Consider the following 12519-nt stretch of genomic DNA (forward strand, 5'->3'; position numbering starts at 1 on the left):
CTTCAGACTGAGAGTCATGGAAAAGGGGAACGAGACATAGGCAGTACTTCAGACAAATGAATGGAAGATATGCAAAAAGCAACGATGATCAAGGAAAGGTGGACCAACAATGGTCTATTGTTGGCTGTGGGATAGGTAATAATGAGTTATACAGACAGTGAGACTCACCAGGACGACAGTGAAACGAGTACGATGACTAGGGTGGGGGAGGGATGGAGAGTAATGGGATGCAATGCATACTTGGAAGTTAGAGAAATCAATATTCATACCACTGGGTTGTCAGCTGCCCAAGCATTTTTTGAAATTAACATTTTGAACAGATTTTGCTCATTAAATCAGCCACTGAACTGGTTTTGAAGCTGTAGTTTATCAACTGACTATTTTTAAGTGACCCTTAACAGTGTTCAGCGATGTTTTAATTAGAATCATGCAATCTCAAAACGTCAGCTGCCACTAAACTGCCACAAAACTGCTGAGAAAGCAGAATCAGCTGGGAATTTAGATGTCACATGATTTCAATGTTCCACAGACATTGTTTGTCCATATATGGACATTTTAGTTACCGTCACTGTTCGATGTGATAAAACTGAAATTGTGATATAAATCTCTGTTAGATGTGATCAAACTTTTTATGACACAGTCAGTGTTCTGAATTGCCAAATGATTAAGAAACTGTCAAGATGAGATGAAACTTATCACTAATTATTGTGTATGTGAGAATTATTGAAAGTTATTGAGAATGTGTGTATATATCTATGTGTGTATACTTGTGAGTATGTGTGTGTATGTATAGATATTATTGATTATAGTTATATTGAGAATGTGTATATATATATATCTATATATATATATATATATAAATATATATACATATATATATATGTATATATATATATATATATATATATATATATATATATATATACATATATATATATATATATATATATACACATATATATATATATATATATATATATATATATATATATATATATATATATATATATATTTATATGTATATATATATATGTGATATATAAATATATATATATATATATATATATACATATATATATATATATATACACATACTCACAAGTATACACACATAGATATATATTCTCAATACTTTCAATCTCATTACACATACATATATATATATATATATATATATATATATATATATATATATATATATATATATATATATATATATATATATATATATATATATATACACTGAACTTTTTTTTCTCTCGTTTATCATATTGTTTACAGTGTACTATGTTTACATATTCTGTTGTGCTGCAGCCAGTAAGAATTTCATTGTTCTATCTGGGACATATGACAATAAAACACTCTTGACTCTTGACACAAGTAGCAGTAGAGCTAATGCCTTACAACCCCAGAGACATGGGTTAGATCCTGACTATGTCTGTACAGAGTTTGTACGTTCTCCCCGTGACATGCGTGGGCTTTCTCTGAGATCTTCGGATTCCTCCCACACTCCAAAGACGTATAGGTTTGTAACTTAATTGTCTTGGTATAAATGTAAATTGTCCCTAGTGTGTGTAGGAGGGTGTTGGTGTGCAGGTATCACCGGTCGGTCCGTACTCGGTGGGCCAAAGGGCCTGTTTCCATGCTGTATCTCTAAACTAAACTAAACTAAACTGCAGATGCTGGAATCTAGTGTTGAACACAAAGTGCTGGATTAACTCAATGGGTCAGGCAGCATCTCTGAAGGACCTTGAAGTTGATACCCACCAACTAACTCGCATTCAATCAGAGTAGAGTAAGGCTGAAATTCACCCCCACCAACATCACTTATTGCCAGCAGCAATGTTGCTTTCCTCTTGTCATGCATCCTTACCTTCCTCTGTCCCATATTCTTTCCTGAAATTTTACCAAACTCATATGCCCAAGTAACATCATCACTGTGGTCAGACATAGAAACCGCCATATGTATTCATGTTTTGAGAACAAATGCCAAGGCCAATGTTCAAAGCCTGCCATTTACATGCCCTCCTCTTCACGTGCAGTCTTATTCTGACACTGCGAATGGCTCGATTGTAATCATGTATTGTCTGTCCGTGGGCTAGTTCGCACGCAACAAAAACTGTCCACTGTACCTCGCCACACATGACAATAAACTAAATTGAAACTGATACTGATTCAGAGAATTCCATTGACCATTCATGGTAGGTCCCTACTCAGCAGTACTCTTACAGTATGTTGTCAGCTGTGGGTTTCTTTGAAGGCTTGAGGATACATTTAAACTGAGATGGGGCTTTATTGACATATCCGTTATTCAGGACGTTAAAGGAGAACTAGAAACCCAGAAACAAACTGGGGTTGGTTTAGTTTAGCTTAGAGGTACAGTGCGGAATCAGGCCCTTCGGCCCATCAAGTCCCTGCCGACCGGCGATCCCCGCACATGAACACTATTCTTCACACACAATAGGGACAATTTACTATTTTCCTGAAGCCAATTAAACTACAAACCTGTACGTCTTTGGAGTGTGGCAGAAACCCATGGAGCAAGTCACGGGGAGAATGTACAAACTCCTTACAGACAGCGCCCGTAGTCAAGATCGAGCCCAGGTCTCTGGCACTGGAAGGAAGCAACTCTACTGCTGTGCCACTGCACCACCTGTAGTTGTACTATATGATGCACTCCAGTTTGTGGAGGAACCTCACACACACATGTACTATACATGCTTATTGCTCTGAAAATCCACATGCAGACTTACAGATCTATAATGGTGATGTTTCAATCTCAATAAAAGACAAAAGCCGCAAAGAGAAATGTGATGATTTGTCTGCCAGTCATGCTCTTTGTGCTTGCCAGTTCCATGTGGTTCCTAACCTTGAGCTGCCTCTGCACTTAGCTGAAGTAACGCATTAGTACTGCTGTGCGCTGTGCCTTGTTCAGCTGAAGAAAGAACACCTTTCGAAAACCTGTCAGTAGCTGCTTTTGGCAAAGCTTGCTGTGTGAGGATTTAAATCGTGATCAAATACATGTATTTTCTGTTGTGTGTGGTCGTATTAGAGGAAGATGAAGTTCCCTGACTTACCCCATGCATATTCCACTATGCATCCATTTGAAGAATTGGATATAAATGCTCAGCGCTAGAATTTAGTGATCATCCTTTGGACAGCTATTCAAAACATTTCAAAAGGAAACTATTATATATTCTCAAATTTTATAAATCTATCTTGAAATGTCACTGATCAAAGATTATATAAATTATACTTTTAATCTATTTTCTTTAACAGTACATTACAGCTTTGGTTATATGATGGATCTGGAGCTAATTGATGTAGAGTGTGTTTCAGGCGGTCATTCACCATTATGCTGCTGTCTGCAGCTCAGATCAAAGTCATCAATAACACAACTTTGCGCACAGTGGTTTGTACACACATACAGCTTCCCCCCTGGTTAGGCAATGTTAATGTTATAAAATCAAACCTGGAAGAGCCACTTATTTCATTAAGAAGGTGCCTTACAGATTCTACATCCCTGGCAGTTCATCGTTGCCTTAAAGATGTAACCGTGCATTTGTAATATTACCTTTGTAAATCCTTTTTCTTAACCGTCCACATTTCCTCCATATCTCTTTCATGGTGTGGTAATCAAAATGCCCCCTGTTCCAAGATTGGTCCAATAATATAGTTTATCATGACACCTACAAACCTATTCCTCAAAAATTGCTGGATGGAAGCCATGTGTGGCTTTAGCTTAGTCAATGACTTTTCAAGAGTGCTATTACTCATTCATTCGATTCATTCGATCGCAATTCCATTTGGCACCTTCACAGTTCTATCACTGGATTATTGCATACCAACTGGAGCAAAGTTAGGTGTGCTTGCAGCTAGGGACAAAGCCCTTGAAGATCAAGTAATTTTCATGAATAATCAAAGACTCTTGGTTAAGACCATAGATTTCCCACTGGCGATTGAACTGATGTTGGGAATGATTGGGGATTGGGGGACACTGGCTAGTGGGGATAAATTATCTTTTCTTCCTCATGTCCCTGCACATTGGGTTGCACATCTCCTGGGGTGCACTGTACGTTGCTCAGATGTATTCAGCAGTTAGATTACTGACAACAATAGTGGGATTTTCCTCAGAGACACACCAACAACATAGCTGCAAGAAATTCAGCAGGTGAAAGAAAGCGAAACAGAAGATGTTGGAAATGCTCAGCAGGCCAGCAGCATCTATGGTGAGAGGTACAGTGGTTTGGGCCAATGAACGTCAGAACTGAGACAATTTGGAAAACAGCCATGCTTTAAGTTATGGGAGGAGGAGGGATGTGGATAGAGCAACCATCATTCATAATCGGGTTGAGAGAGGAACAATAAATGACAGATTTCCCACACCCTAGTCATCGTATTAGTTTCACTGTCGTCCTGTCGAGTTTCACTGTCTGTAACTCGTTATCACCAACCACACACCCAACAATGGACCATAGTGGGCTCCACCTTTCTTGATCATCATTGCTTTTGCATATCTTTCATTCATTTGTTCTATCTACCTTCTATAGACTCTCAATCGGAAGAAGGATCTCGACCCGAAACGTCACCTACACCTTTTCTCCAGAGATGCAACAAATAAGAGGGGTTGGTTAATAACAGTTGCCTGTCTAAAGGAAGTCCAGACAGAGTGGGAATAGAGGAGAGAAAAACAAGCAAATCAAAATCATGGTGAAACCTGGCAACTGGGGGCGCTGCATGAAGGCTGCCTCTGCCTACAGTCTGTCTGTTTTATCCATCATTTTTTCATTTTTTAGTTTGTTTAAAAGTATATTGAGGAGGTTTCTTTATCTTTTCTATGTGGGGGAGGAGGGTAGGGTAAGGGGGAAACCGTCTCCCAGTCGCTTCCTGGCGAGGACGCGACCATTCTCCTAGTCGCGTTCTCGCCCCCCTCCTCACGGTCTACCAACTGGCGTGGCCCTTTCCTGCGGGGGACTTGAGCTGAGCTCCAGCGGCGGCGGCGGCGCAGCGCTGGATACATCGCGGAGCGGGCGATGCCTCACCTTGGATCACCGTTTGAAGCTCTGGAGTGCTGGACCTGCTGCAACAACATCGCGGGGCTGTGGTTTGAAGAGCTTCCAGCGCGGGCGGAACTGACTTCAACATCGTGGTGACCTGGGGCCCTTTGCCGAGGGCCGCCAGAGTGGGTCTCCGCTCGGCGCTGCCTGTGGACTTCGGGAGCCGCGGACTCCGGTAGGAAGTGGCCGATTCGGATGTCCAAGCCGCTGAGGATGTTCTCCCGTTCCGACGTCGGAGTTCCATCATCCCCGCGAGAGGGTCTGATCATTGGGCTACCTGTAACGGCGTCTGTGGAGGGCTGCGGGCTCCGGAGGCCCCGACCACGGGTGTACATCAAAGAACATCAAAGGGGAGGATGACTGAACTTTGGGCCTTCCCTCACAGTAGGAAACTTTGATTCTGCTGGGCAGGGGATGTTTATGTTAAAATACTATCGTGTTTGTTCTTTTTTTTATTCGTATGGCAGGTATGGTGACCCCAAATCTCACTGTACCAGTTGGTGCATGTGACAATAAATGTCCCTTGAATCTCTCTTGAATCTTGAATCGCTTGAAGTGTGGGTAACGCTGAGGGTTTGGTGGATTAAGGGTCATCTCTGCAGAGGGAGCAGGATTGGTGCCCAGACACGAAACGTCACCTGTCCATGTTCTCCAGAAATGTTTCCTGACCTGCTGAGTTACTCCAGCATCTTATAGCTTTTGTTGGTATGAACCAGCTGTTCCTTGTTATTACATTAGGATTTTGTGTTAGTTTGATGTCCTTTCATGGTAGAGGACTGTGAACTGGGGAGCTAGTACTTTATGTGTAGGAAAGAACTGCAGATGCTGGTTTAAATCGAAGGTAGACACAAAATGCTGGAGTAACTCAGCGGGATAGGCAGCATCTCTGGAGAGAAGAAACAGGTCACGTTTCAGGTCGAGACTTGGTCTGAAGAAGGGTCTCGACCCGAAACATCACCCATTCCTTTGCTCCAGAGATGCTGCCTGTCCCGCTGAGTTCCGCCAGCATTTTGTGTCTACCTTTGAGCTAGTTCTTTATCTCTCCTTGCCATTTGTTCTTGTTTCTTGGATGCCCATTCAACAAGTAAGTGACTGCAGTGACTAATATCCCCAACCCATCTCCTAAACCATCTCCAGGTTTTTAGCCTTTGATTCTCAACGCATTTTACCTGATGGCTTTTTCAAGTAGTTCCTTTTATAGCTTGTAACACAGTGATCTTTTTTAATTTCATGACACTAAGCCATACTTGGGAACACATGCTTTAATGTTGAGACCAATTCCTCTTGTCTTTTCTATTGACACTGACAGTGGAGATGATTCTGATTTGGCTTGGGTTTAGCGGGGAAACTGTGAAAAAAAAATAGTATCACAAATAACTGTGTGCAATATAGAATGCTGGCATGGCAGTGATTGGTTGATTAGTTAGCATCTGGATTGCCCTGACAAGGATTGAGAAAACTATTGGAAGCAACCTGGCTTGGTACAACCTTCACAAAGCCATCAGGGATGCGAAGAGACAATTACTGACTAAGTTAATGTCCCAGACCACAGTCCCTCTTGATTGCCTTCCACTATAGCGACACCTCTGACTTTAATATTCCCATGGCCCAATGACAGATTGAGTGCTGTCATCTCCATGCTAGATTTTATTTGTTCATACTGCAATTGTTCTCTCGATCAAATTTTATTCAAAGAAAATAATTGAAATTGCATCACAGGTCCTCCCACTCCAATTCAAACTGCTTGAGGAGCAAGTCCCAAGGACATTTGGTCGGAAAAATTTGAATGTGTATTGTGACTTATATAGCCTTTGGAAACGGAATAATTGAGTTTGAAGGAGTGGTGTCCTTGGAGCTGAATGTCAGTTAAACAAGGCACTGATTGCCAACAATAAACTAAGATCTGTTGAGGCATGACGCCGCTGGGGAGAGGAAGGTGACGGTGTTTAAGATAATTGAAGGTCACATTACAGTGACAATGGACAGATTTAAAAAGGAACCATTTTGATTTCTCCTGAGCAAATCGTCATGCATATTTGAGATAGACACGAAGTGCTGGAGTAACTAATGGGGTTAGGCAGCCCCTCTGGCGAAAAAGGATATGTGACATTTTGGATCGGGACCCTCCTTCATTGTGCACATTTTAGCTTTTTTTGAAGTTGAAACATTCATGAAGCTTTCATAAGGTCATAAAGTCATAAGTGATAGGAGCAGTATTAGACCATTCAGCCCTTCAAGTCTACTCTGCCATTCAATCATGGCTGATCCATCTCTCCCTCCTAACCCTATTCTCCTGCCTTCTCCCCATAACCCCTGACACCCACACTAATCAATAATCTATCTATCTCTGCCTTAATAATATCCATTGACTCGGCTTCCACAGCCTTCTGTGGCAAAGATTTCCTCATATTCACCACACCTGGACTAAATAGATTCCTCCTCATCTCCTTCCTAAAGGAACATCCTTCAATTCTGAAACTCTGGCCTCTTGGCCTAGACTCTCCCACTAGTGGAACCATCCTCTCCACATCCACTCTATCCAAGCCTTTCACTATTCTGTACGTTTCATTGAGGTCCCCCCTCATTCTTCTAAACTCCAGCGAGTACAGGCCTAGTATCGTCATGTGAGGTCACAGGAACCTATAATGATCTAACATAGTAAGATTATCAAAGATATACCAGTTTGTGATATGATCATAAGAGGGTGGGAGCGGAGGGCACGTAATCCCTCATCGTAACTCCTCATAAAATACAGATCAAACTTCAAACTGGTAAGTTCTCGTTTAATCTTACTATTTTACTTCGGAGTCACGTGAGTGACTTCGTGAAGATTTCAAAGCTCTGTGACCTCATGCCGTGGAACGAGTCCATGCTTCACAACTGCCTTGGGTATTGGGAGAGAGCATCATTAGTAAGTTTAAAACACACTTATACAAAAAGTTGTGTGGTATAACGAAAAAAAGTATATAATTTTTTTACATGGAGAATCATAGCCCTGTAACCTTTCGGGCAAATTATATTGTTGAACGTAAAATGGTTTCTGAATACAATGATGGTTCCGAAAAATAACTGGTTTATTATAAAACCTTTGGAAAAACCTTTTGGATGACCATCCTGCCATTCTGAGGATTTGGTCTGTGGGTACCTCTAGAATTTTTGCTGCGGATGTTGCTGCAGCCCTCGTGGAATGAGAGTTAAAAAACATTAGTGTCTATCCCTGCCAACTTTAGGACATATTTGAGCCACCTTGATATAGTTTGGGTCGTGACCCTTTCATGCGGTTTCTTGTAAGAGATAAACAACGCCATTCTCTGACCTCGAATGCTCTTAGTATATTCTATGTATTGTTGGATGTGTCTTGCTATACACAGTCGTTCGTCATATGGGTATACCATAAATTCAAACACTTGACCCGATGAACCTGGTCTGTTTTCTTTTATTAAATCCTGTATGACAAACACCAGTTTCTCGGGTGAGATGATCAGGGAGTCCAGGCTCAGTTTGCTTAATGGCTGGACTCGTTGTGCGGTAACTAACGCCATGAGCATAACCATCTTCATGGTCCGTTACTGAAGTGACAATGCTGTTATGGGCTACCAGCTCCTCAGCATGTGTAGAACAACACCCACTTCCCAGATTTCGGAGTACCTGGTTTTCTTACCAGGGGGTGCGTTCCCACCGTGTGCCGCTCCGTTCCTTGTGATAGGTAATTGGAGAGTGCACTTCTGGCACTATTGATGGCACTGTAGCTCCATCGATTATCATAATGGAGGCTTGTTAAAATTCCAATACGGCCAGAATGTTCTTGGCCTTTTGGTCGAGGTTGTTGTCCAAGCAGTATATGTCCCATTTCTTGATGTGTCCAAGGTACTGCTTCCGTGTTGACAGTCTTAGTGCAGATGAGATGAGATTCATCGTCCTGTCTGACAGCCCCATGCCGTGTAGTGGGTCTTTTAGACTCTACAAATCAATAAATCCATAGTCTTATGGCATGGATGACTGCCCCAGTCACTGGATGAATTAATAAATTTGGCTATGTTCATGAGGGAACATGGTTCTAACACCATCCCCTGTATGACCGAATACCATGATTTAGTAGGCCAGTCGGGTACTCTGAGAATTGCAGATGCCGAGTCTAGTTGAATTTTCCCTAGAACCCCATTGATGGGGCAGAACGGGGGAAATACATCACCCTATGGCTTTGTTTACATAACAATGCCAAGCTGGTTTTAGAATTTTAGTAAATAATATTGGGGCTGATGTTTGCCCCTCTTTTAAGTCAATGCCTGCCATATAGAAAAACCCAGCTGACACCAAGTCTTTATCAGTAATAAGAGTATCCATCTTAAAATGAATATCTTGAACGAATGTGTTTAGGGTTGAAAAATCAATGATAATCCTGCAACCCCACTCTATTTTATTTTTAATAAATATGTTTGATACAAATTCTAATGTTCCATGAAAAGTATGCTCAATCACACCTTTTGTGTACAATTTTTGTAGCACCATGTGGGTTTTTAGATTGTTTGGTTTATGTAAGGACAAAATGCCATTCTGGTGTATGTTTGTACTGGGGTTATTGGGATGAGTAAATCCTATCAGATAACCCTGAATACTGCTGAGATTATATGAATCTGTAGTGATTATATACCATACATAACTGTAGTGTTGCAACCTCCCCTCCCCCACCATCGTAGGTCCCTTTTTAACAGAAGAAACCACACCCACCTACCTCCATGGTTACCGGTGGTTGTGTTATTTCCTTGGTTTTTTGAAAAGGAGGTTCTGGTTTGATATCTCTTGTTCGGGGTTGTGTGGGAGGTTGAGGCTTCCGCATCTTCCAGGGTGGCCGCCCTGGCCATACCCTAAAAAAGCTCCTGCGGGTTATATTGATTTCTGGCACTGCCACTGGTATGAGCCACATTTTTTATGGCCTTGCCTGTGGCTGGTATCGTGCTCCAAAATAGGCCCTTGCGCTGGCCTTGATGAGCCCCAGTGTCTTGGCTTCGTCCACACACGGTTCTTTGTTTGCAAATGGTAGCATTTTTGGGGTCCCAGTGCTGGCTGAATGGCAGCCTTCCACATGTAGTTCAGGTCATATTGCATATTACTAAAACAGAGCTAGTGCGTCTTGATGGTCTTTGGTTACCTCTGTTTAGTCCAGGGTGCGGGTGTATGCTGTGATCCCTTCCGTCAATCCCTTTAAGGTTCTCTGGATCTTGAGGTCCTGGTTCCTGATGTTCGTCCCCATATGCTGCCAAATGCATTGGTTTACACTGGGCACCTGTAATGCCTCACCGTTGCCAGGTGGCAGATGTCTGGCCAGTCTCTGTAAATATTTCTTGTTGGCGTTTGTGGCCAGACATATAGTAATACTATTGCCATCCTGGATCCAAGTCTACCCATGTTTGACTTGGTTAAAGTAATCAGCCACCATGTCCAGCAGAGTCCCTGCTGTGTTAGGATCATGGGACGTTGTTTTACCAGGCTCTGGCCCATCAGGGTCCTGCCTACTCTTTTTTAGAGTTAGAGAACTCTAGGGTCCCGCACGGGGTACCCATGTGGGGCTTACCTCCTGCCCACTTGTCTTTTGTTCTGCGGACCCCTCTTGCAGGTCAGCCCAGAACTGACCCGCAGTGCTCCCCTCTGATGGGGTAGAAGCACTGTGCAGCCCTCAAAAAAGGTACTGCTGCGGGTTTATCACGTTGGAGGAAGGCTCCATACACCACTTCTTCCTCCTCCAGCGCTCTCGGGCGCTGGTCGCCGGCGGTTATGCAAAGTCGGACCCTTCTGAGTCCACTACCTTGTTTGATTTGTGTCTAGCCTTACCGCTCGGCCGCATGGCTCTGGCCGGTGCAGGCCCGACATCGGGCACAGCTGATCCCACTACGGGTGATCCAAGTGCCGCTGGCTGCTGCTGGCTGCCCGCTGCTCCACGGTCCTCCTTCTCCAGCTCTGTCCTTCCTTCCGTGGAGTGGATATGGCCGGTGTGGAGGACATCTGGCACAGCTGATTCCACCTAGTCCATTTCTTTAACCCGGCTCCAACGCTCTCAGCGCTCCTGGCTGCTCGTTTATCTCAGACCGCTGGGACCGACCCCCGTACTGACGGTACTGGTCCCTCGCGGTCGTTTCAGCCGGTCAACCCCACTCTAATGCCCTCAGTTCTGGGGACTCCTGCTTATATGGTCCTTAGATAAGGGACGTATCAGATTTAAAACTGATAATAAACAGCTACTATAGTTGATCTTAGCCAAAAGGCCAAGAAGCGATCACTGTAACTAAAAAACCCGCTGGGACCGACCCCGGTACTCACATTACTGGTCCCTCACGGACGATTGCAGCCAGTCAACTGCACTGCAATGTCCTTGGCCTCGGCGCTGGCCGTTAGCGCTGCTTCAAGCCAGACTCGCTTCCAAAGCGAGACTGGCATACTGCCCCAGAAATGAATTTGCCCCCTGTTGCGGGAGCGAAGTCGGGCACAGGTGTTTTCCCCTCCGGGAGTCGAAGTGCCTTTGCTGCTCCTGCCGTTGTCGGCTGCCGCTGCCGCTGCCGGCTGCCGTTGCTGTTCTCCTGCCGGCTGCCTGCACTCCGCGGTCTTTCTGCAGCTTACATGGACCCGGTCCATGTCTGCACCTAAAGGGTAAGTGGAAGGAAACGCAGAGTCTCTTACCTGCTGTTCCCGACTTTTAATTTTTTCCCCTGGTGAACGTCGTTCCCTCCGTGTCGGGTTCGAGCCGCTCGGACCGACCCCGGTGTTTACGGGGCTGGTCCTTCTGTTCCTAGGGACCCGCTAATTTTAAAAAGTGCCAGAGCACTAATACAACCCACTGTTTTGTGGGTTGTTGGCTCTGTTTTTTCCCTTCCACCCCGTATGGGGTGAAGTTGGCACTCGCTCCCGTTATGGGAGACAGTGGTGCCGACTTCCGTTGCTGGCTGACTGCTGCTGTAGAAACGGCAGCTCGTCAGCCTTCCTGGAAACAAGAAGAAAAAGGTAAGGAATTTTCTTACCTGTTCCACAGCCCCAGGCCCATGTAGCGTCGGTCTTTGGGGCTGTGTCGGCTCCGGAGTGCTCCCTTGTCGGTATTTTCTTCCCGGAGCTGAAGTCGCACGAACTCCCGCTAAGGGAGACTGTCGTGCCACCGGCCGTTGCTGGCTGCCTGCTGTCCTTGTCGGCGCTTGCAGACTTCTCCCCCGCCAGCTTCCAACAGCCTTCTGTAGAAAAAAAGGTAAGTAAAGAACGATGTTCACTTACCTTACTGTTGCAGGTTCGAAAAACCCCGCCGTTTGGGAGGAACGTCCTTCCTCCCGACAATGACGAGTTGCAATGCGTTAGCGTAATGACACGCATGCGTTGTAAGTCACTCACGTGACTCCGAAGTAAAATCACCTCTCTTCCCCTTTTAGCAGTGATCAATGCCAAAGGTGATTAATGTTACTATTTTTGCAAATGGTGTCAGTAG

At 44.1% G+C, this 12519-nt stretch overlaps 1 pseudogene; it reads right to left on the bottom strand.

Moving 5' to 3' along the window:
• Positions 1-11225: 11225 nt before the first annotated feature.
• Positions 11226-11329, bottom strand: LOC129704941 (U2 spliceosomal RNA; annotated as a pseudogene).
• Between the last annotated feature and the right edge of the window lie 1190 nt (positions 11330-12519).

This window comes from Leucoraja erinacea, chromosome 16 (assembly GCF_028641065.1).
Source record: "Leucoraja erinacea ecotype New England chromosome 16, Leri_hhj_1, whole genome shotgun sequence".
In the NCBI taxonomy this organism is placed as follows: Eukaryota; Metazoa; Chordata; class Chondrichthyes; order Rajiformes; family Rajidae; genus Leucoraja; species Leucoraja erinaceus.